This window comes from Oncorhynchus nerka, linkage group LG9a (genome assembly GCF_034236695.1).
Source record: "Oncorhynchus nerka isolate Pitt River linkage group LG9a, Oner_Uvic_2.0, whole genome shotgun sequence".
In the NCBI taxonomy this organism is placed as follows: Eukaryota; Metazoa; Chordata; class Actinopteri; order Salmoniformes; family Salmonidae; genus Oncorhynchus; species Oncorhynchus nerka.
In genome coordinates this window covers 44,723,480-44,747,234 of record NC_088404.1, presented here as the reverse complement: position 1 = coordinate 44,747,234, position 23,755 = coordinate 44,723,480, and the positions used below count along the sequence as shown (strand labels likewise).

General features: G+C 40.1%; 1 protein-coding gene across 1 annotated transcript in view; it reads right to left on the bottom strand.

The window, feature by feature from the left end:
- The window catches only part of LOC115134397 (NT-3 growth factor receptor-like), a 240,760-nt gene that overhangs the window by 136,636 nt on the left and 80,369 nt on the right, over positions 1–23,755 (bottom strand). The window lies entirely within an intron of this gene.

Genomic DNA, 23,755 nt, shown 5'->3' with positions numbered 1-23,755 from the left:
GACAGGGAGTAGAAAACAACATGGCTATAGACAGGGAGTAGAAAACAACATGGATACATACAGGGAGTAGAAAACAACATGGCTATATACAGGGAGTAGAAAACAACATGGCTATAGACAGGGAGTAGAAAACAACATGGCTATAGACAGGGAGTAGAAAACAACATGGCTATAGACAGGGAGTAGAAAACAACATGGATACATACAGGGAGTAGAAAACAACATGGCTATAGACAGGGAGTAGAAAACAACATGGCTATATACAGGGAGTAGAAAACAACATGGCTATAGACAGGGAGTAGAAAACAACATGGATACATACAGAGAGTAGAAAACAACATGGCTATAGACAGGGAGTAGAACACAACATGGCTATAGACGGGGAGTAGAAAACAACATGGCTATAGACAGGGAGTAGAAAACAACATGGCTATAGACAGGGAGTAGCAAACAACATGGATACATACAGAGAGTAGAAAACAACATGGCTATAGACAGGGAGTAGAACACAACATGGCTATATACAGGGAGTAGAAAACAACATGGATACATACAGGGAGTAGAAAACAACATGGATACATACAGGGAGTAGAAAACAACATGGCTATAGACAGGGAGTAGAAAACAACATGGCTATATACAGGGAGTAGAAAACAACATGGCTATAGACAGGGAGTAGAAAACAACATGGATACATACAGGGAGTAGAAAACAACATGGCTATATAGAGGGAGTAGAAAACAACATGGCTATAGACAGGGAGTAGAAAACAACATGGCTATAGACAGGGAGTAGAAAACAACATGGATACATACAGGGAGTAGAAAACAACATGGCTATAGACAGGGAGTAGAAAACAACATGGCTATAGACAGGGAGTAGAAAACAACATGGCTATAGACAGGGAGTAGAAAACAACATGGCTATAGACAGGGAGTAGAAAACAACATGGATACATACAGGGAGTAGAAAACAACATGGCTATATACAGGGAGTAGAAAACAACATGGCTATAGACAGGGAGTAGAAAACAACATGGCTATATACAGGAGTAGAAAACAACATGGCTATAGACAGGAGTAGAAAACAACATGGCTATAGACAGGAGTAGAAAACAACATGGCTATAGACAGGGAGTAGAAAACAACATGGATACATACAGGGAGTAGAAAACAACATGGCTATAGACAGGGAGTAGAAAACAACATGGCTATATACAGGGAGTAGAAAACAACATGGCTATAGACAGGGAGTAGAAAACAACATGGATACATACAGAGAGTAGAAAACAACATGGCTATAGACAGGAGTAGACCACAACATGGCTATAGACAGGAGTAGAAAACAACATGGCTATAGACAGGAGTAGAAAACAACATGGCTATAGACAGGAGTAGAAAACAACATGGCTATAGACAGGAGTAGAAAACAACATGGCTATAGACAGGAGTAGAAAACAACATGGATACATACAGAGAGTAGAAAACAACATGGCTATAGACAGGAGTAGAACACAACATGGCTATAGACAGGAGTAGAAAACAACATGGCTATATACAGGAGTAGAAAACAACATGGATACATACAGGAGTAGAAAACAACATGGATACATACAGGGAGTAGAAAACAACATGGCTATAGACAGGGAGTAGAAAACAACATGGCTATAGACAGGGAGTAGAAAACAACATGGCTATAGACAGGGAGTAGAAAACAACATGGATACATACAGGGAGTAGAAAACAACATGGCTATATACAGGGAGTAGAACACAACATGGCTATAGACAGGGAGTAGAAAACAACATGCCTATATACAGGGAGTAGAAAACAACATGGATAAATACAGGGAGTAGAAAACAACATGGATACAGGCTATAGACAGGGAGTAGAAAACAACATGGCTATAGACAGGGAGTAGAAAACAACATGGCTATAGACAGGGAGTAGAAAACAACATGGCTATAGACAGGGAGTAGAAAACAACATGGATACATACAGGGAGTAGAAAACAACATGGATACATACAGGGAGTAGAAAACAACATGGCTATAGACAGGGAGTAGAACACAACATGGCTATAGACAGGGAGTAGAAAACAACATGGATACATACAGGGAGTAGAACACAACATGGATACATACAGGGAGTAGAAAACAACATGGCTATAGACAGGGAGTAGAACACAACATGGATACATACAGGGAGTAGAAAACAACATGGATAGATACAGGGAGTAGAAAACAACATGGATACATACAGGGAGTGGAAAACAACATGGCTATAGACAGGGAGTGGAAAACAACATGGCTATAGACAGGGAGTAGAAAACAACATGGCTATAGACAGGGAGTGGAAAACAACATGGCTATAGACAGGGAGTAGAAAACAACATGGCTATAGACAGGGTGTAGAAAACAACATGGCTATAGACAGGGAGTGGAAAACAACATGGATACATACAGGGAGTAGAAAACAACATGGCTATAGACAGGGAGTAGAAAACAACATGGATACATACAGGGAGTAGAAAACAACATGGCTATAGACAGGGACTGGAAAACAACATGGCTATATACAGGGAGTGGAAAACAACATGGCTATATACAGGGAGTAGAAAACAACATGGCTATAGACAGGGAGTAGAAAACAACATGGCTATAGACAGGGAGTAGAAAACAACATGGCTATAGACAGGGAGTGGAAAACAACATGGATACATACAGGGAGTAGAAAACAACATGGCTATAGACAGGAGTAGAAAACAACATGGATACATACAGGAGTAGAAAACAACATGGATACATACAGGGAGTAGAACACAACATGGATACATACAGGGAGTAGAAAACAACATGGATACATAAAGGGAGTAGAACACAACATGGATACATACAGGGAGTAGAAAACAACATGGCTATATACAGGGAGTAGAACACAACATGGATACATACAGGGAGTAGAAAACAACATGGATACATACAGGGAGTAGAACACAACATGGATACATACAGGGAGTAGAAAACAACATGGATACATACAGGGAGTAGAAAACAACATGGCTATAGACAGGGAGTAGAAAACAACATGGATACATACAGGGAGTAGAAAACAACATGGCTATAGACAGGGAGTAGAAAACAACATGGATACATACAGGGAGTAGAAAACAACATGGATACATACAGGGAGTAGAAAACAACATGGCTATAGACAGGGAGTAGAAAACAACATGGCTATAGACAGGGAGTGGAAAACAACATGGCTATAGACAGGGAGTAGAAAAACAACATGGCTATAGACAGGGAGTAGAAAACAACATGGATACATACATACAGGGAGTAGAAAACAACATGGCTATAGACAGGGAGTAGAAAACAACATGGCTATATACAGGGAGTGGAAAACAACATGGCTACAGACAGGGAGTAGAAAACAACATGGCTATAAACAGGGAGTAGAAAACAACATGGCTATATACAGGGAGTGGAAAACAACATGGCTATAGACAGGGAGTAGAAAACAACATGGCTATAAACAGGGAGTAGAAAACAACATGGCTATATACAGGGAGTGGAAAACAACATGGATACATACAGGGAGTAGAACACAACATGGCTATAGACAGGGAGTAGAAAACAACATGGCTATATACAGAGAGTAGAAAACAACATGGCTATAGACAGGGAGTAGAAAACAACATGGCTATATACAGAGAGTAGAAAACAACATGGCTATAGACAGGGAGTAGAAAACAACATGGCTATATACAGGGAGTAGAAAACAACATGGATACATACAGGGAGTAGAAAACAACATGGCTATAGACAGGGAGTAGAAAACAACATGGCTATATACAGAGTGTAGAAAACAACATGGCTATAGACAGGGAGTAGAAAACAACATGGCTATAGACAGGGAGTAGAAAACAACATGGCTATAGACAGGGAGTGGAAAACAACATGGCTATAGACAGGGAGTAGAAAACAACATGGCTATAGACAGGGAGTAGAAAACAACATGGCTATAGACAGGGAGTAGAAAACAACATGGCTATAGACAGGGAGTAGAAAACAACATGGCTATAGACAGGGAGTGGAAAACAACATGGCTAAAGACAGGGAGTAGAAAACAACATGGCTATAGACAGGGAGTAGAAAACAACATGGATACATACAGGGAGTAGAAAACAACATGGCTATAGACAGGGACTGGAAAACAACATGGCTATATACAGGGAGTGGAAAACAACATGGCTATATACAGGGAGTAGAAAACAACATGGCTATAGACAGGGAGTAGAAAACAACATGGCTATAGACAGGGAGTAGAAAACAACATGGCTATAGACAGGGAGTGGAAAACAACATGGATACATACAGGGAGTAGAAAACAACATGGCTATAGACAGGGAGTAGAAAACAACATGGATACATACAGGGAGTAGAAAACAACATGGATACATACAGGGAGTAGAACACAACATGGATACATACAGGGAGTAGAAAACAACATGGATACATAAAGGGAGTAGAACACAACATGGATACATACAGGGAGTAGAAAACAACATGGCTATATACAGGGAGTAGAACACAACATGGATACATACAGGGAGTAGAAAACAACATGGATACATACAGGGAGTAGAACACAACATGGATACATACAGGGAGTAGAAAACAACATGGATACATACAGGGAGTAGAAAACAACATGGCTATAGACAGGGAGTAGAAAACAACATGGATACATACAGGGAGTAGAAAACAACATGGCTATAGACAGGGAGTAGAAAACAACATGGATACATACAGGGAGTAGAAAACAACATGGATACATACAGGGAGTAGAAAACAACATGGCTATAGACAGGGAGTAGAAAACAACATGGCTATAGACAGGGAGTGGAAAACAACATGGCTATAGACAGGGAGTAGAAAAACAACATGGCTATAGACAGGGAGTAGAAAACAACATGGATACATACAGGGAGTAGAAAACAACATGGCTATAGACAGGAGTAGAAAACAACATGGCTATATACAGACAGTAGAAAACAACATGGCTACAGACAGGGAGTAGAAAACAACATGGCTATATACAGGGAGTAGAAAACAACATGGATACATACAGGGAGTAGAAAACAACATGGCTATAGACAGGGAGTAGAAAACAACATGGCTATATACAGAGGGTAGAAAACAACATGGCTATAGACAGGGAGTAGAAAACAACATGGCTATAGACAGGGAGTAGAAAACAACATGGCTATAGACAGGGAGTAGAAAACAACATGGCTATAGACAGGGAGTGGAAAACAACATGGCTAAAGACAGGGAGTAGAAAACAACATGGCTATAGACAGGGAGTGGAAAACAACATGGCTATAGACAGGGAGTAGAAAACAACATGGTTATAGACAGGGAGTAGAAAACAACACGGCTATAGACAGGGAGTAGAAAACAACATGGCTATAGACAGGGAGTAGAAAACAACATGGCTAAAGACAGGGAGTAGAAAACAACATGGCTATAGACAGGGAGTGGAAAACAACATGGCTATAGACATGGAGTAGAAAACACCATGGTTATAGACAGGGAGTAGAAACAACATGGCTATAGACAGGGAGTAGCAAACAACATGGCTATATACAGGGAGTAGAAAACAACATGGCTATAGACAGGAGTAGAAAACAACATGGATACATACAGGGAGTAGAAAACAACATGGCTATAGACAGGGACTGGAAAACAACATGGCTATATACAGGAGTGGAAAACAACATGGCTATATACAGGGAGTAGAAAACAACATGGCTATAGACAGGGAGTAGAAAACAACATGGCTATAGACAGGGAGTGGAAAACAACATGGATACATACAGGGAGTAGAAAACAACATGGCTATAGACAGGGAGTAGAAAACAACATGGATACATACAGGGAGTAGAAAACAACATGGATACATACAGGGAGTAGAAAACAACATGGCTATAGACAGGGAGTAGAAAACAACATGGATACATACAGGGAGTAGAAAACAACATGGATACATACAGGAGTAGAAAAAACAACATAGACAGGGGAAAACAACATGGCTATAGACAGGGAGTAGAAAACAACATGGATATATACAGGGAGTAGAAAACAACATGGCTATAGACAGGGAGTAGAAAACAACATGGCTATAGACAGGGAGTAGAAAACAACATGGCTATAGACAGGGAGTGGAAAACAACATGGATACAGGCTATAGACAGGGAGTAGAAAACAACATGGCTATAGACAGGGAGTAGAAAACAACATGGCTATAGACAGGGAGTAGAAAACAACATGGCTATAGACAGGGAGTAGAAAACAACATGGATACATACAGGGAGTAGAAAACAACATGGATACATACAGGGAGTAGAAAACAACATGGCTATAGACAGGGAGTAGAACACAACATGGCTATAGACAGGGAGTAGAAAACAACATGGATACATACAGGAGTAGAACACAACATGGATACATACAGGAGTAGAAAACAACATGGCTATAGACAGGGAGAACACAACATGGATACATACAGGGAGTAGAAAACAACATGGATAGATACAGGGAGTAGAAAACAACATGGATACATACAGGGAGTGGAAAACAACATGGCTATAGACAGGGAGTGGAAAACAACATGGCTATAGACAGGGAGTAGAAAACAACATGGCTATAGACAGGGAGTGGAAAACAACATGGCTATAGACAGGGAGTAGAAAACAACATGGCTATAGACAGGGAGTAGAAAACAACATGGCTATAGACAGGGAGTAGAAAACAACATGGCTATAGACAGGGAGTAGAAAACAACACGGCTATAGACAGGGAGTAGAAAACAACATGGCTATAGACAGGGAGTAGAAAACAACATGGATACATACAGAGAGTAGAAAACAACATGGCTATAGACAGGGAGTAGAACACAACATGGCTATAGACAGGGAGTAGAAAACAACATGGCTATATACAGGGAGTAGAAAACAACATGGATACATACAGGGAGTAGAAAACAACATGGATACATACAGGGAGTAGAAAACAACATGGCTATAGACAGGGACTGGAAAACAACATGGCTATATACAGGGAGTGGAAAACAACATGGCTATATACAGGGAGTAGAAAACAACATGGCTATAGACAGGGAGTAGAAAACAACATGGCTATAGACAGGGAGTAGAAAACAACATGGCTATAGACAGGGAGTGGAAAACAACATGGATACATACAGGGAGTAGAAAACAACATGGCTATAGACAGGGAGTAGAAAACAACATGGATACATACAGGGAGTAGAAAACAACATGGATACATACAGGGAGTAGAACACAACATGGATACATACAGGGAGTAGAAAACAACATGGATACATAAAGGGAGTAGAACACAACATGGATACATACAGGAGTAGAAAACAACATGGCTATATACAGGAGTAGAACACAACATGGATACATACAGGAGTAGAAAACAACATGGATACATACAGGGAGTAGAACACAACATGGATACATACAGGGAGTAGAAAACAACATGGATACATACAGGGAGTAGAAAACAACATGGCTATAGACAGGGAGTAGAAAACAACATGGATACATACAGGGAGTAGAAAACAACATGGCTATAGACAGGGAGTAGAAAACAACATGGATACATACAGGGAGTAGAAAACAACATGGATACATACAGGGAGTAGAAAACAACATGGCTATAGACAGGGAGTAGAAAACAACATGGCTATAGACAGGGAGTGGAAAACAACATGGCTATAGACAGGGAGTAGAAAAACAACATGGCTATAGACAGGGAGTAGAAAACAACATGGATACATACAGGGAGTAGAAAACAACATGGCTATAGACAGGGAGTAGAAAACAACATGGCTATATACAGACAGTAGAAAACAACATGGCTACAGACAGGGAGTAGAAAACAACATGGCTATATACAGGGAGTAGAAAACAACATGGATACATACAGGGAGTAGAAAACAACATGGCTATAGACAGGGAGTAGAAAACAACATGGCTATATACAGAGGGTAGAAAACAACATGGCTATAGACAGGGAGTAGAAAACAACATGGCTATAGACAGGGAGTAGAAAACAACATGGCTATAGACAGGAGTAGAAAACAACATGGCTATAGACAGGAGTGGAAAACAACATGGCTAAAGACAGGGAGTAGAAAACAACATGGCTATAGACAGGGAGTGGAAAACAACATGGCTATAGACAGGGAGTAGAAAACAACATGGTTATAGACAGGGAGTAGAAAACAACACGGCTATAGACAGGGAGTAGAAAACAACATGGCTATAGACAGGGAGTAGAAAACAACATGGCTAAAGACAGGGAGTAGAAAACAACATGGCTATAGACAGGGAGTGGAAAACAACATGGCTATAGACATGGAGTAGAAAACACCATGGTTATAGACAGGAGTAGAAACAACATGGCTATAGACAGGGAGTAGCAAACAACATGGCTATATACAGGAGTAGAAAACAACATGGCTATAGACAGGAGTAGAAAACAACATGGATACATACAGGGAGTAGAAAACAACATGGCTATAGACAGGGACTGGAAAACAACATGGCTATATACAGGGAGTGGAAAACAACATGGCTATATACAGGGAGTAGAAAACAACATGGCTATAGACAGGGAGTAGAAAACAACATGGCTATAGACAGGGAGTGGAAAACAACATGGATACATACAGGGAGTAGAAAACAACATGGCTATAGACAGGAGTAGAAAACAACATGGATACATACAGGGAGTAGAAAACAACATGGATACATACAGGGAGTAGAAAACAACATGGCTATAGACAGGGAGTAGAAAACAACATGGATACATACAGGGAGTAGAAAACAACATGGATACATACAGGGAGTAGAAAACAACATGGCTATAGACAGGGAGTAGAAAACAACATGGCTATAGACAGGGAGTGGAAAACAACATGGATATATACAGGGAGTAGAAAACAACATGGCTATAGACAGGGAGTAGAAAACAACATGGCTATAGACAGGGAGTAGAAAACAACATGGCTATAGACAGGGAGTGGAAAACAACATGGATACAGGCTATAGACAGGGAGTAGAAAACAACATGGCTATAGACAGGGAGTAGAAAACAACATGGCTATAGACAGGGAGTAGAAAACAACATGGCTATAGACAGGGAGTAGAAAACAACATGGATACATACAGGGAGTAGAAAACAACATGGATACATACAGGGAGTAGAAAACAACATGGCTATAGACAGGGAGTAGAACACAACATGGCTATAGACAGGGAGTAGAAAACAACATGGATACATACAGGGAGTAGAACACAACATGGATACATACAGGGAGTAGAAAACAACATGGCTATAGACAGGGAGTAGAACACAACATGGATACATACAGGGAGTAGAAAACAACATGGATAGATACAGGGAGTAGAAAACAACATGGATACATACAGGGAGTGGAAAACAACATGGCTATAGACAGGGAGTGGAAAACAACATGGCTATAGACAGGGAGTAGAAAACAACATGGCTATAGACAGGGAGTGGAAAACAACATGGCTATAGACAGGGAGTAGAAAACAACATGGCTATAGACAGGGAGTAGAAAACAACATGGCTATAGACAGGGAGTAGAAAACAACATGGCTATAGACAGGGAGTAGAAAACAACATGGCTATAGACAGGAGTAGAAAACAACATGGCTATAGACAGGAGTAGAAAACAACATGGATACATACAGAGAGTAGAAAACAACATGGCTATAGACAGGAGTAGAAAACAACATGGCTATAGACAGGGAGTAGAAAACAACATGGCTATATGGAAAACAACATGGATACATACAGGGAGTAGAAAACAACATGGATACATACAGGGAGTAGAAAACAACATGGCTATAGACAGGGAGTAGAAAACAACATGGCTATAGACAGGGAGTAGAAAACAACATGGCTATAGACAGGGAGTAGAAAACAACATGGATACATACAGGGAGTAGAAAACAACATGGCTATATACAGGGAGTAGAACACAACATGGCTATAGACAGGAGTAGAAAACAACATGCCTATATACAGGGAGTAGAAAACAACATGGATAAATACAGGGAGTAGAAAACAACATGGAACTATAGACAGGAGTAGAAAACAACATGGCTATAGACAGGAGTAGAAAACAACATGGCTATAGACAGGAGTAGAAAACAACATGGCTATAGACAGGAGTAGAAAACAACATGGATACATACAGGGAGTAGAAAACAACATGGATACATACAGGGAGTAGAAAACAACATGGCTATAGACAGGGAGTAGAACACAACATGGCTATAGACAGGGAGTAGAAAACAACATGGATACATACAGGGAGTAGAACACAACATGGATACATACAGGGAGTAGAAAACAACATGGCTATAGACAGGGAGTAGAACACAACATGGATACATACAGGGAGTAGAAAACAACATGGATAGATACAGGGAGTAGAAAACAACATGGATACATACAGGGAGTGGAAAACAACATGGCTATAGACAGGGAGTGGAAAACAACATGGCTATAGACAGGGAGTAGAAAACAACATGGCTATAGACAGGGAGTGGAAAACAACATGGCTATAGACAGGGAGTAGAAAACAACATGGCTATAGACAGGGAGTAGAAAACAACATGGCTATAGACAGGGAGTGGAAAACAACATGGATACATACAGGAGTAGAAAACAACATGGCTATAGACAGGAGTAGAAAACAACATGGATACATACAGGAGTAGAAAACAACATGGCTATAGACAGGGACTGGAAAACAACATGGCTATATACAGGAGTGGAAAACAACATGGCTATATACAGGGGAGTAGAAAACAACATGGCTATAGACAGGAGTAGAAAACAACATGGCTATAGACAGGGAGTAGAAAACAACATGGCTATAGACAGGGAGTAGAAAACAACATGGATACATACAGGAGTAGAAAACAACATGGCTATAGGGAGTAGAAAACAACATGGATACATACAGGAGTAGAAAACAACATGGATACATACAGGGAGTAGAACACAACATGGATACATACAGGGAGTAGAAAACAACATGGATACATAAAGGAGTAGAACACAACATGGATACATACAGGAGTAGAAAACAACATGGCTATATACAGGAGTAGAACACAACATGGATACATACAGGGAGTAGAAAACAACATGGATACATACAGGGAGTAGAACACAACATGGATACATACAGGGAGTAGAAAACAACATGGATACATACAGGAGTAGAAAACAACATGGCTATAGACAGGGAGTAGAAAACAACATGGATACATACAGGAGTAGAAAACAACATGGATACATACAGGAGTAGAAAACAACATGGCTATAGACAGGAGTAGAAAACAACATGGCTATAGACAGGAGTAGAAAACAACATGGCTATAGACAGGAGTAGAAAACAACATGGCTATAGACAGGGAGAAAACAACATGGATACATACATACAGGAGTAGAAAACAACATGGCTATGGAAAACAACATGGCTATAGACAGGAGTGGAAAACAACATGGCTACAGACAGGAGTAGAAAACAACATGGCTATAAACAGGAGTAGAAAACAACATGGCTATATACAGGGAGTGGAAAACAACATGGCTATAGACAGGAGTAGAAAACAACATGGCTATAAACAGGAGTAGAAAACAACATGGCTATATACAGGAGTGGAAAACAACATGGATACATACAGGAGTAGAAAACAACATGGCTATAGACAGGGAGTAGAAAACAACATGGCTATATACAGGAGTAGAAAACAACATGGCTATAGACAGGGTAGAAAACAACATGGCTATATACAGAGAGTAGAAAACAACATGGCTATAGACAGGAGTAGAAAACAACATGGCTATATACAGGAGTAGAAAACAACATGGATACATACAGGAGTAGAAAACAACATGGCTATAGACAGGGAGTAGAAAACAACATGGCTATATACAGAGTGTAGAAAACAACATGGCTATAGACAGGAGTAGAAAACAACATGGCTATAGACAGGAGTAGAAAACAACATGGCTATAGACAGGGAGTGGAAAACAACATGGCTATAGACAGGGAGTAGAAAACAACATGGCTATAGACAGGGAGTAGAAAACAACATGGCTATAGACAGGAGTAGAAAACAACATGGCTATAGACAGGAGTAGAAAACAACATGGCTATAGACAGGAGTGGAAAACAACATGGCTAAAGACAGGAGTAGAAAACAACATGGCTATAGACAGGAGTAGAAAACAACATGGATACATACAGGGAGTAGAAAACAACATGGCTATAGACAGGGACTGGAAAACAACATGGCTATATACAGGGAGTGGAAAACAACATGGCTATATACAGGAGTAGAAAACAACATGGCTATAGACAGGAGTAGAAAACAACATGGCTATAGACAGGAGTAGAAAACAACATGGCTATAGACAGGGAGTGGAAAACAACATGGATACATACAGGGAGTAGAAAACAACATGGCTATAGACAGGGAGTAGAAAACAACATGGATACATACAGGGAGTAGAAAACAACATGGATACATACAGGGAGTAGAACACAACATGGATACATACAGGAGTAGAAAACAACATGGATACATAAAGGGAGTAGAACACAACATGGATACATACAGGGAGTAGAAAACAACATGGCTATATACAGGGAGTAGAACACAACATGGATACATACAGGAGTAGAAAACAACATGGATACATACAGGAGTAGAACACAACATGGATACATACAGGAGTAGAAAACAACATGGATACATACAGGAGTAGAAAACAACATGGCTATAGACAGGAGTAGAAAACAACATGGATACATACAGGAGTAGAAAACAACATGGCTATAGACAGGGAGTAGAAAACAACATGGATACATACAGGGAGTAGAAAACAACATGGATACATACAGGAGTAGAAAACAACATGGCTATAGACAGGGTAGAAAACAACATGGCTATAGACAGGGAAAACAACATGGCTATAGACAGGAGTAGAAAACAACATGGCTATAGACAGGAGTAGAAAACAACATGGATACATACAGGAGTAGAAAACAACATGGCTATATACAGACAGTAGAAAACAACATGGCTATATACAGACAGTAGAAAACAACATGGCTACAGACAGGGAGTAGAAAACAACATGGCTATATACAGGAGTAGAAAACAACATGGATACATACAGGAGTAGAAAACAACATGGCTATAGACAGGAGTAGAAAACAACATGGCTATATACAGAGGGTAGAAAACAACATGGCTATAGACAGGAGTAGAAAACAACATGGCTATAGACAGGAGTAGAAAACAACATGGCTATAGACAGGAGTAGAAAACAACATGGCTATAGACAGGGAGTGGAAAACAACATGGCTAAAGACAGGGAGTAGAAAACAACATGGCTATAGACAGGAGTGGAAAACAACATGGCTATAGACAGGAGTAGAAAACAACATGGTTATAGACAGGAGTAGAAAACAACACGGCTATAGACAGGGAGTAGAAAACAACATGGCTATAGACAGGGAGTAGAAAACAACATGGCTAAAGACAGGGAGTAGAAAACAACATGGCTATAGACAGGAGTGGAAAACAACATGGCTATAGACATGGAGTAGAAAACACCATGCTTATAGACAGGAGTAGAAACAACATGGCTATAGACAGGAGTAGCAAACAACATGGCTATATACAGGAGTAGAAAACAACATGGCTATAGACAGGGAGTAGAAAACAACATGGATACATACAGGAGTAGAAAACAACATGGCTATAGACAGGGACTGGAAAACAACATGGCTATATACAGGAGTGGAAAACAACATGGCTATATACAGGGAGTAGAAAACAACATGGCTATAGACAGGGAGTAGAAAACAACATGGCTATAGACAGGGAGTGGAAAACAACATGGATACATACAGGGAGTAGAAAACAACATGGCTATAGACAGGGAGTAGAAAACAACATGGATACATACAGGGAGTAGAAAACAACATGGATACATACAGGGAGTAGAAAACAACATGGCTATAGACAGGGAGTAGAAAACAACATGGATACATACAGGGAGTAGAAAACAACATGGATACATACAGGGAGTAGAAAACAACATGGCTATAGACAGGGAGTAGAAAACAACATGGCTATAGACAGGGAGTGGAAAACAACATGGATATATACAGGGAGTAGAAAACAACATGGCTATAGACAGGAGTAGAAAACAACATGGCTATAGACAGGAGTAGAAAACAACATGGCTATAGACAGGGAGTGGAAAACAACATGGATACAGGCTATAGACAGGGAGTAGAAAACAACATGGCTATAGACAGGGAGTAGAAAACAACATGGCTATAGACAGGGAGTAGAAAACAACATGGCTATAGACAGGGAGAAAACAACATGGATACATACAGGAGTAGAAAACAACATGGATACATACAGGGAGTAGAAAACAACATGGCTATAGACAGGGAGTAGAACACAACATGGCTATAGACAGGAGTAGAAAACAACATGGATACATACAGGAGTAGAACACAACATGGATACATACAGGGAGTAGAAAACAACATGGCTATAGACAGGAGTAGAACACAACATGGATACATACAGGGAGTAGAAAACAACATGGATAGATACAGGGAGTAGAAAACAACATGGATACATACAGGGAGTGGAAAACAACATGGCTATAGACAGGGAGTGGAAAACAACATGGCTATAGACAGGGAGTAGAAAACAACATGGCTATAGACAGGGAGTGGAAAACAACATGGCTATAGACAGGGAGTAGAAAACAACATGGCTATAGACAGGGAGTAGAAAACAACATGGCTATAGACAGGAGTGGAAAACAACATGGATACATACAGGAGTAGAAAACAACATGGCTATAGACAGGGTAGAAAACAACATGGATACATACAGGGAGTAGAAAACAACATGGCTATAGACAGGGACTGGAAAACAACATGGCTATATACAGGGAGTGGAAAACAACATGGCTATATACAGGGAGTAGAAAACAACATGGCTATAGACAGGGAGTAGAAAACAACATGGCTATAGACAGGAGTAGAAAACAACATGGCTATAGACAGGGAGTGGAAAACAACATGGATACATACAGGGAGTAGAAAACAACATGGCTATAGACAGGAGTAGAAAACAACATGGATACATACAGGGAGTAGAAAACAACATGGATACATACAGGAGTAGAACACAACATGGATACATACAGGGAGTAGAAAACAACATGGATACATAAAGGAGTAGAACACAACATGGATACATACAGGAGTAGAAAACAACATGGCTATATACAGGGAGTAGAACACAACATGGATACATACAGGGAGTAGAAAACAACATGGATACATACAGGGAGTAGAACACAACATGGATACATACAGGGAGTAGAAAACAACATGGATACATACAGGGAGTAGAAAACAACATGGCTATAGACAGGGAGTAGAAAACAACATGGATACATACAGGGAGTAGAAAACAACATGGCTATAGACAGGGAGTAGAAAACAACATGGATACATACAGGGAGTAGAAAACAACATGGATACATACAGGGAGTAGAAAACAACATGGCTATAGACAGGGAGTAGAAAACAACATGGCTATAGACAGGGAGTGGAAAACAACATGGCTATAGACAGGGAGTAGAAAAACAACATGGCTATAGACAGGAGAAAACAACATGGATACATACATACAGGAGTAGAAAACAACATGGCTATAGACAGGGAGTAGAAAACAACATGGCTATATACAGGGAGTGGAAAACAACATGGCTACAGACAGGGAGTAGAAAACAACATGGCTATAAACAGGGAGTAGAAAACAACATGGCTATATACAGGGAGTGGAAAACAACATGGCTATAGACAGGGAGTAGAAAACAACATGGCTATAAACAGGGAGTAGAAAACAACATGGCTATATACAGGGAGTGGAAAACAACATGGATACATACAGGGAGTAGAACACAACATGGCTATAGACAGGGAGTAGAAAACAACATGGCTATATACAGAGAGTAGAAAACAACATGGCTATAGACAGGGAGTAGAAAACAACATGGCTATATACAGAGTGTAGAAAACAACATGGCTATAGACAGGGAGTAGAAAACAACATGGCTATAGACAGGGAGTAGAAAACAACATGGCTATAGACAGGGAGTGGAAAACAACATGGCTATAGACAGGGAGTAGAAAACAACATGGCTATAGACAGGGAGTAGAAAACAACATGGCTATAGACAGGGAGTAGAAAACAACATGGCTATAGACAGGAGTAGAAAACAACATGGCTATAGACAGGGAGTGGAAAACAACATGGCTAAAGACAGGAGTAGAAAACAACATGGCTATAGACAGGAGTAGAAAACAACATGGATACATACAGGGAGTAGAAAACAACATGGCTATAGACAGGGACTGGAAAACAACATGGCTATATACAGGAGTGGAAAACAACATGGCTATATACAGGGAGTAGAAAACAACATGGCTATAGACAGGAGTAGAAAACAACATGGCTATAGACAGGAGTAGAAAACAACATGGCTATAGACAGGGAGTGGAAAACAACATGGATACATACAGGGAGTAGAAAACAACATGGCTATAGACAGGAGTAGAAAACAACATGGATACATACAGGGAGTAGAAAACAACATGGATACATACAGGAGTAGAACACAACATGGATACATACAGGGAGTAGAAAACAACATGGATACATAAAGGGAGTAGAACACAACATGGATACATACAGGAGTAGAAAACAACATGGCTATATACAGGAGTAGAACACAACATGGATACATACAGGAGTGAAAACAACATGGATACATACAGGAGTAGAACACAACATGGATACATACAGGGAGTAGAAAACAACATGGATACATACAGGAGTAGAAAACAACATGGCTATAGACAGGAGTAGAAAACAACATGGATACATACAGGGAGTAGAAAACAACATGGCTATAGACAGGGAGTAGAAAACAACATGGATACATACAGGAGTAGAAAACAACATGGATACATACAGGAGTAGAAAACAACATGGCTATAGACAGGGAGTAGAAAACAACATGGCTATAGACAGGGAGTGGAAAACAACATGGCTATAGACAGGAGTAGAAAACAACATGGCTATAGACAGGAGTAGAAAACAACATGGATACATACAGGAGTAGAAAACAACATGGCTATAGACAGGAGTAGAAAACAACATGGCTATATACAGACAGTAGAAAACAACATGGCTACAGACAGGGAGTAGAAAACAACATGGCTATATACAGGGAGTAGAAAACAACATGGATACATACAGGGAGTAGAAAACAACATGGCTATAGACAGGGAGTAGAAAACAACATGGCTATAGACAGGGAGTAGAAAACAACATGGCTATAGACAGGGAGTGGAAAACAACATGGCTAAAGACAGGGAGTAGAAAACAACATGGCTATAGACAGGGAGTGGAAAACAACATGGCTATAGACAGGGAGTAGAAAACAACATGGTTATAGACAGGGAGTAGAAAACAACACGGCTATAGACAGGGAGTAGAAAACAACATGGCTTTAGACAGGGAGTAGAAAACAACATGGCTAAAGACAGGGAGTAGAAAACAACATGGCTATAGACAGGGAGTGGAAAACAACATGGCTATAGACATGGAGTAGAAAACACCATGGTTATAGACAGGGAGTAGAAACAACATGGCTATAGACAGGGAGTAGCAAACAACATGGCTATATACAGGGAGTAGAAAACAACATGGCTATAGACAGGGAGTAGAAAACAACATGGATACATACAGGGAGTAGAAAACAACATGGCTATAGACAGGGACTGGAAAACAACATGGCTATATACAGGGAGTGGAAAACAACATGGCTATATACAGGGAGTAGAAAACAACATGGCTATAGACAGGGAGTAGAAAACAACATGGCTATAGACAGGGAGTAGAAAACAACATGGCTATAGACAGGGAGTGGAAAACAACATGGATACATACAGGGAGTAGAAAACAACATGGCTATAGACAGGGAGTAGAAAACAACATGGATACATACAGGGAGTAGAAAACAACATGGATACATACAGGGAGTAGAAAACAACATGGCTATAGACAGGGAGTAGAAAACAACATGGATACATACAGGGAGTAGAAAACAACATGGATACATACAGGGAGTAGAAAACAACATGGCTATAGACAGGGAGTAGAAAACAACATGGCTATAGACAGGGAGTGGAAAACAACATGGATATATACAGGGAGTAGAAAACAACATGGCTATAGACAGGGAGTAGAAAACAACATGGCTATAGACAGGGAGTAGAAAACAACATGGCTATAGACAGGGAGTGGAAAACAACATGGCTATAGACAGGGAGTAGAAAACAACATGGCTATAGACAGGGAGTAGAAAACAACATGGATACATACAGGGAGTAGAAAACAACATGGCTATAGACAGGGAGTAGAAAACAACATGGCTATATACAGGGAGTGGAAAACAACATGGCTATAGACAGGGAGTAGAAAACAACATGGCTATAAACAGGGAGTAGAAAACAACATGGCTATATACAGGGAGTGGAAAACAACATGGATACATACAGGGAGTAGAACACAACATGGCTATAGACAGGGAGTAGAAAACAACATGGCTATATACAGAGAGTAGAAAACAACATGGCTATAGACAGGGAGTGGAAAACAACATGGCTATAGACAGGGAGTAGAAAACAACATGGCTATAGACAGGGAGTAGAAAACAACATGGATACATACAGGGAGTAGAAAACAACATGGCTATAGACAGGGTAGAAAACAACATGGCTATATACAGGAGTGGAAAACAACATGGCTATAGACAGGAGTAGAAAACAACATGGCTATAGACAGGAGTAGAAAACAACATGGCTATAGACAGGGAGTGGAAAACAACATGGCTAAAGACAGGGAGTAGAAAACAACATGGCTATAGACAGGGAGTGGAAAACAACATGGCTATAGACAGGGAGTAGAAAACAACATGGTTATAGACAGGGAGTAGAAAACAACACGGCTATAGACAGGGAGTAGAAAACAACATGGCTTTAGACAGGGAGTAGAAAACAACATGGCTAAAGACAGGGAGTAGAAAACAACATGGCTATAGACAGGGAGTGGAAAACAACATGGCTATAGACATGGAGTAGAAAACACCATGGTTATAGACAGGGAGTAGAAACAACATGGCTATAGACAGGGAGTAGCAAACAACATGGCTATATACAGGGAGTAGAAAACAACATGGCTATAGACAGGGAGTAGAAAACAACATGGATACATACAGGGAGTAGAAAACAACATGGCTATAGACAGGGACTGGAAAACAACATGGCTATATACAGGGAGTGGAAAACAACATGGCTATATACAGGGAGTAGAAAACAACATGGCTATAGACAGGGAGTAGAAAACAACATGGCTATAGACAGGGAGTAGAAAACAACATGGCTATAGACAGGGAGTGGAAAACAACATGGATACATACAGGGAGTAGAAAACAACATGGCTATAGACAGGGAGTAGAAAACAACATGGATACATACAGGGAGTAGAAAACAACATGGATACATACAGGGAGTAGAAAACAACATGGCTATAGACAGGGAGTAGAAAACAACATGGATACATACAGGGAGTAGAAAACAACATGGATACATACAGGGAGTAGAAAACAACATGGCTATAGACAGGGAGTAGAAAACAACATGGCTATAGACAGGGAGTGGAAAACAACATGGATATATACAGGGAGTAGAAAACAACATGGCTATAGACAGGGAGTAGAAAACAACATGGCTATAGACAGGGAGTAGAAAACAACATGGCTATAGACAGGGAGTGGAAAACAACATGGCTATAGACAGGGAGTAGAAAACAACATGGCTATAGACAGGGAGTAGAAAACAACATGGATACATACAGGGAGTAGAAAACAACATGGCTATAGACAGGGAGTAGAAAACAACATGGCTATATACAGGGAGTGGAAAACAACATGGCTATAGACAGGAGTAGAAAACAACATGGCTATAAACAGGAGTAGAAAACAACATGGCTATATACAGGAGGGAAAACAACATGGTGGAAAACAACATGGCTATAGACAGGGAGTAGAAAACAACATGGCTATAACAGGAGTAGAAAACAACATGGCTATAGACAGGAGGAGTAGAAAACAACATGGATACATACAGGAGTAGAAAACAACATGGCTATAGACAGGAGTAGAAAACAACATGGATACATACAGGAGTAGAAAACAACATGGCTATAGACAGGAGTAGAAAACAACATGGCTAGACAGGGAGTAGAAAACAACATGGCTATAGACAGGGAGTAGAAAACAACATGGATACATACAAAACAACATGGCTATAGAAAACAACATGGCTATAGACATAGACAGGAGTAGAAAACAACATGGCTATAGACAGGACTGTAGAAAACAACATGGCTATATACAGGAGTAGAAAACAACATGGCTATAGACAGGGATAGAAAACAACATGGCTATAGACAGGAGTAGAAAACAACATGGCTATAGACAGGGAGTGGAAAACAACATGGCTATAGACAGGGTAGAAAACAACATGGCTATAGACAGGGAAGAAACAACATGGCTATAGACAGGGAGTAGAAAACAACATGGCTATAGACAGGGAGAAAACAACAATGGCAACATGGATACATACAGGGAGACAGATACATACAGGGAGTAGAAAACAACATGGCTATAGTAGAAAACAAAACAGGGAGTAGAAAACATGGCTATAGACACATGGATGGAAAACAACATGGATACACAGGGAGTAGAAAACAACAGGAGTAGAAAACAACATGGCTATAAACAGGGAGTGTAGAAAACATGGTTATAGAAAACAACAGGGAGTGGAAAAAAACAACATGGATGGAAAAGACAGGGAAAACAAGTAGCTATAGACAGGGAGTAGAAAACAACATGGATACATACAGGGAGTAGAAAACGGACAGGGAGTAGAAAACAAATGGCTCCGGACAACATGGATACATACAGGGAGTAGAAAACAACATGGATACATACAGGGACAGGAGTAGAAAACAACAAAACAACATGGCTATAGACAGGGAGAAAACAACATGGCTATATACAGGGAGTAGAAAACAACATGGCTATAGACAGAAAACAACATGGAAAACAAACATGGCTATACAGGGTAGAAAACAACATGGCTATAGACAGGGAGTAGAAAACAACATGGATACATACAGGGAGTAGAAAACGTGGAACATGGATACATGGAGTAGAAAACAACATGGCTACGGACAGGAGTAGAAAACAACATGGATACATAGACAGGAGTAGAAAACAACATGGATACATATAGAAAACAACATGGCTACAGGAGTAGAAAACAACATGGCTATAGACAGGGAGTAGAAAACAACATGGCTATAGACAGGAGTAGAAAACAACATGGCTATAGACAGGGCTAGAAAACAACATGGCTATAGGGAGTAGAAAACAACATGGCTATAGACAGGGAGTAGAAAACAACATGGCTATAGACAGGAGTAGAAAACAACATGGCTATAGACAGGAGTAGAAAACAACATGGCTATAGACAGGGAGTAGAAAACAACATGGTTATAGACAGGAGTAGAAAACAACAGAAAACAACATGGCTATAGACAGGAGTAGAAAACAACATGGCTATAGACAGGGAGTAGAAAACAACATGGCTATAGACAGGGAGTAGAAAACAACATGGCTATAGACAGGGAGTAGAAAACAACATGGTTATAGACAGGGAGTAGAAAACAACATGGCTATAGACAGGGAGTAGAAAACAACATGGCTATAGACAGGGAGTGGAAAACAACATGGCTAAGACAGGAGAAAACAACATGGCTATAGACAGGAGTGGAAAACAACATGGCTATAGACAGGGAGTAGAAAACAACATGGTTATAGACAGGGAGTAGAAAACAACATGGCTATAGACAGGAGTAGAAAACAACATGGCTATAGACAGGAGTAGAAAACAACATGGCTAAAGACAGTAGAAAACAACATGGCTATAGACAGGAGTGGAAAACAACATGGCTATAGACATGGAGTAGAAAACAACATGGTTATAGACAGGGAGTAGAAACAACATGGCTATAGACAGGGAGTAGCAAACAACATGGCTATATACAGGGAGTAGAAAACAACATGGCTATAGACAGGGAGTAGAAAACAACATGGATACATACAGGGAGTAGAAAACAACATGGCTATAGACAGGGACTGGAAAACAACATGGCTATATACAGGGAGTGGAAAACAACATGGCTATATACAGGGAGTAGAAAACAACATGGCTATAGACAGGGAGTAGAAAACAACATGGCTATAGACAGGGAGTAGAAAACAACATGGCTATAGACAGGGAGTGGAAAACAACATGGATACATACAGGGAGTAGAAAACAACATGGCTATAGACAGGGAGTAGAAAACAACATGGATACATACAGGGAGTAGAAAACAACATGGATACATACAGGGAGTAGAACACAACATGGATACATACAGGGAGTAGAAAACAACATGGATACATACAGGGAGTAGAACACAACATGGATACATACAGGGAGTAGAAAACAACATGGCTATATACAGGGAGTAGAACACAACATGGATACATACAGGGAGTAGAAAACAACATGGATACATACAGGGAGTAGAACACAACATGGATACATACAGGGAGTAGAACACAACATGGATACATACAGGGAGTAGAAAACAACATGGATACATACAGGGAGTAGAAAACAACATGGCTATAGACAGGGAGTAGAAAACAACATGGATACATACAGGGAGTAGAAAACAACATGGCTATAGACAGGGAGTAGAAAACAACATGGATACATACAGGGAGTAGAAAACAACATGGCTATAGACAGGGAGTAGAAAACAACATGGTTATAGACAGGGAGTAGAAAACAACACGGCTATAGACAGGGAGTAGAAAACAACATGGCTATAGACAGGGAGTAGAAAACAACATGGCTAAAGACAGGGAGTAGAAAACAACATGGCTATAGACAGGGAGTGGAAAACAACATGGCTATAGACAGGGAGTAGAAAACAACATGGTTATAGACAGGGAGTAGAAAACAACATGGCTATAGACAGGGAGTAGCAAACAACATGGCTATAGACAGGGAGTGGAGAACAACATGGCTATAGACAGGGAGTAGAAAACCACATGGCTATAGACAGGGAGTAGAAAACAACATGGCTATAGACAGGGAGTAGAAAACAACATGGATACATACAGGGAGTGGAGAACAACATGGCTATAGACAGGGAGTAGAAAACAACATGGATACATACAGGGAGTAGAAAACAACATGGCTATATACAGGGAGTAGAAAACAACATGGTTATAGACAGGGAGTAGAAAACAACATGGCTATAGACAGGGAGTAGAAAACAACATGGCTATAGACAGGGAGTAGAAAACAAC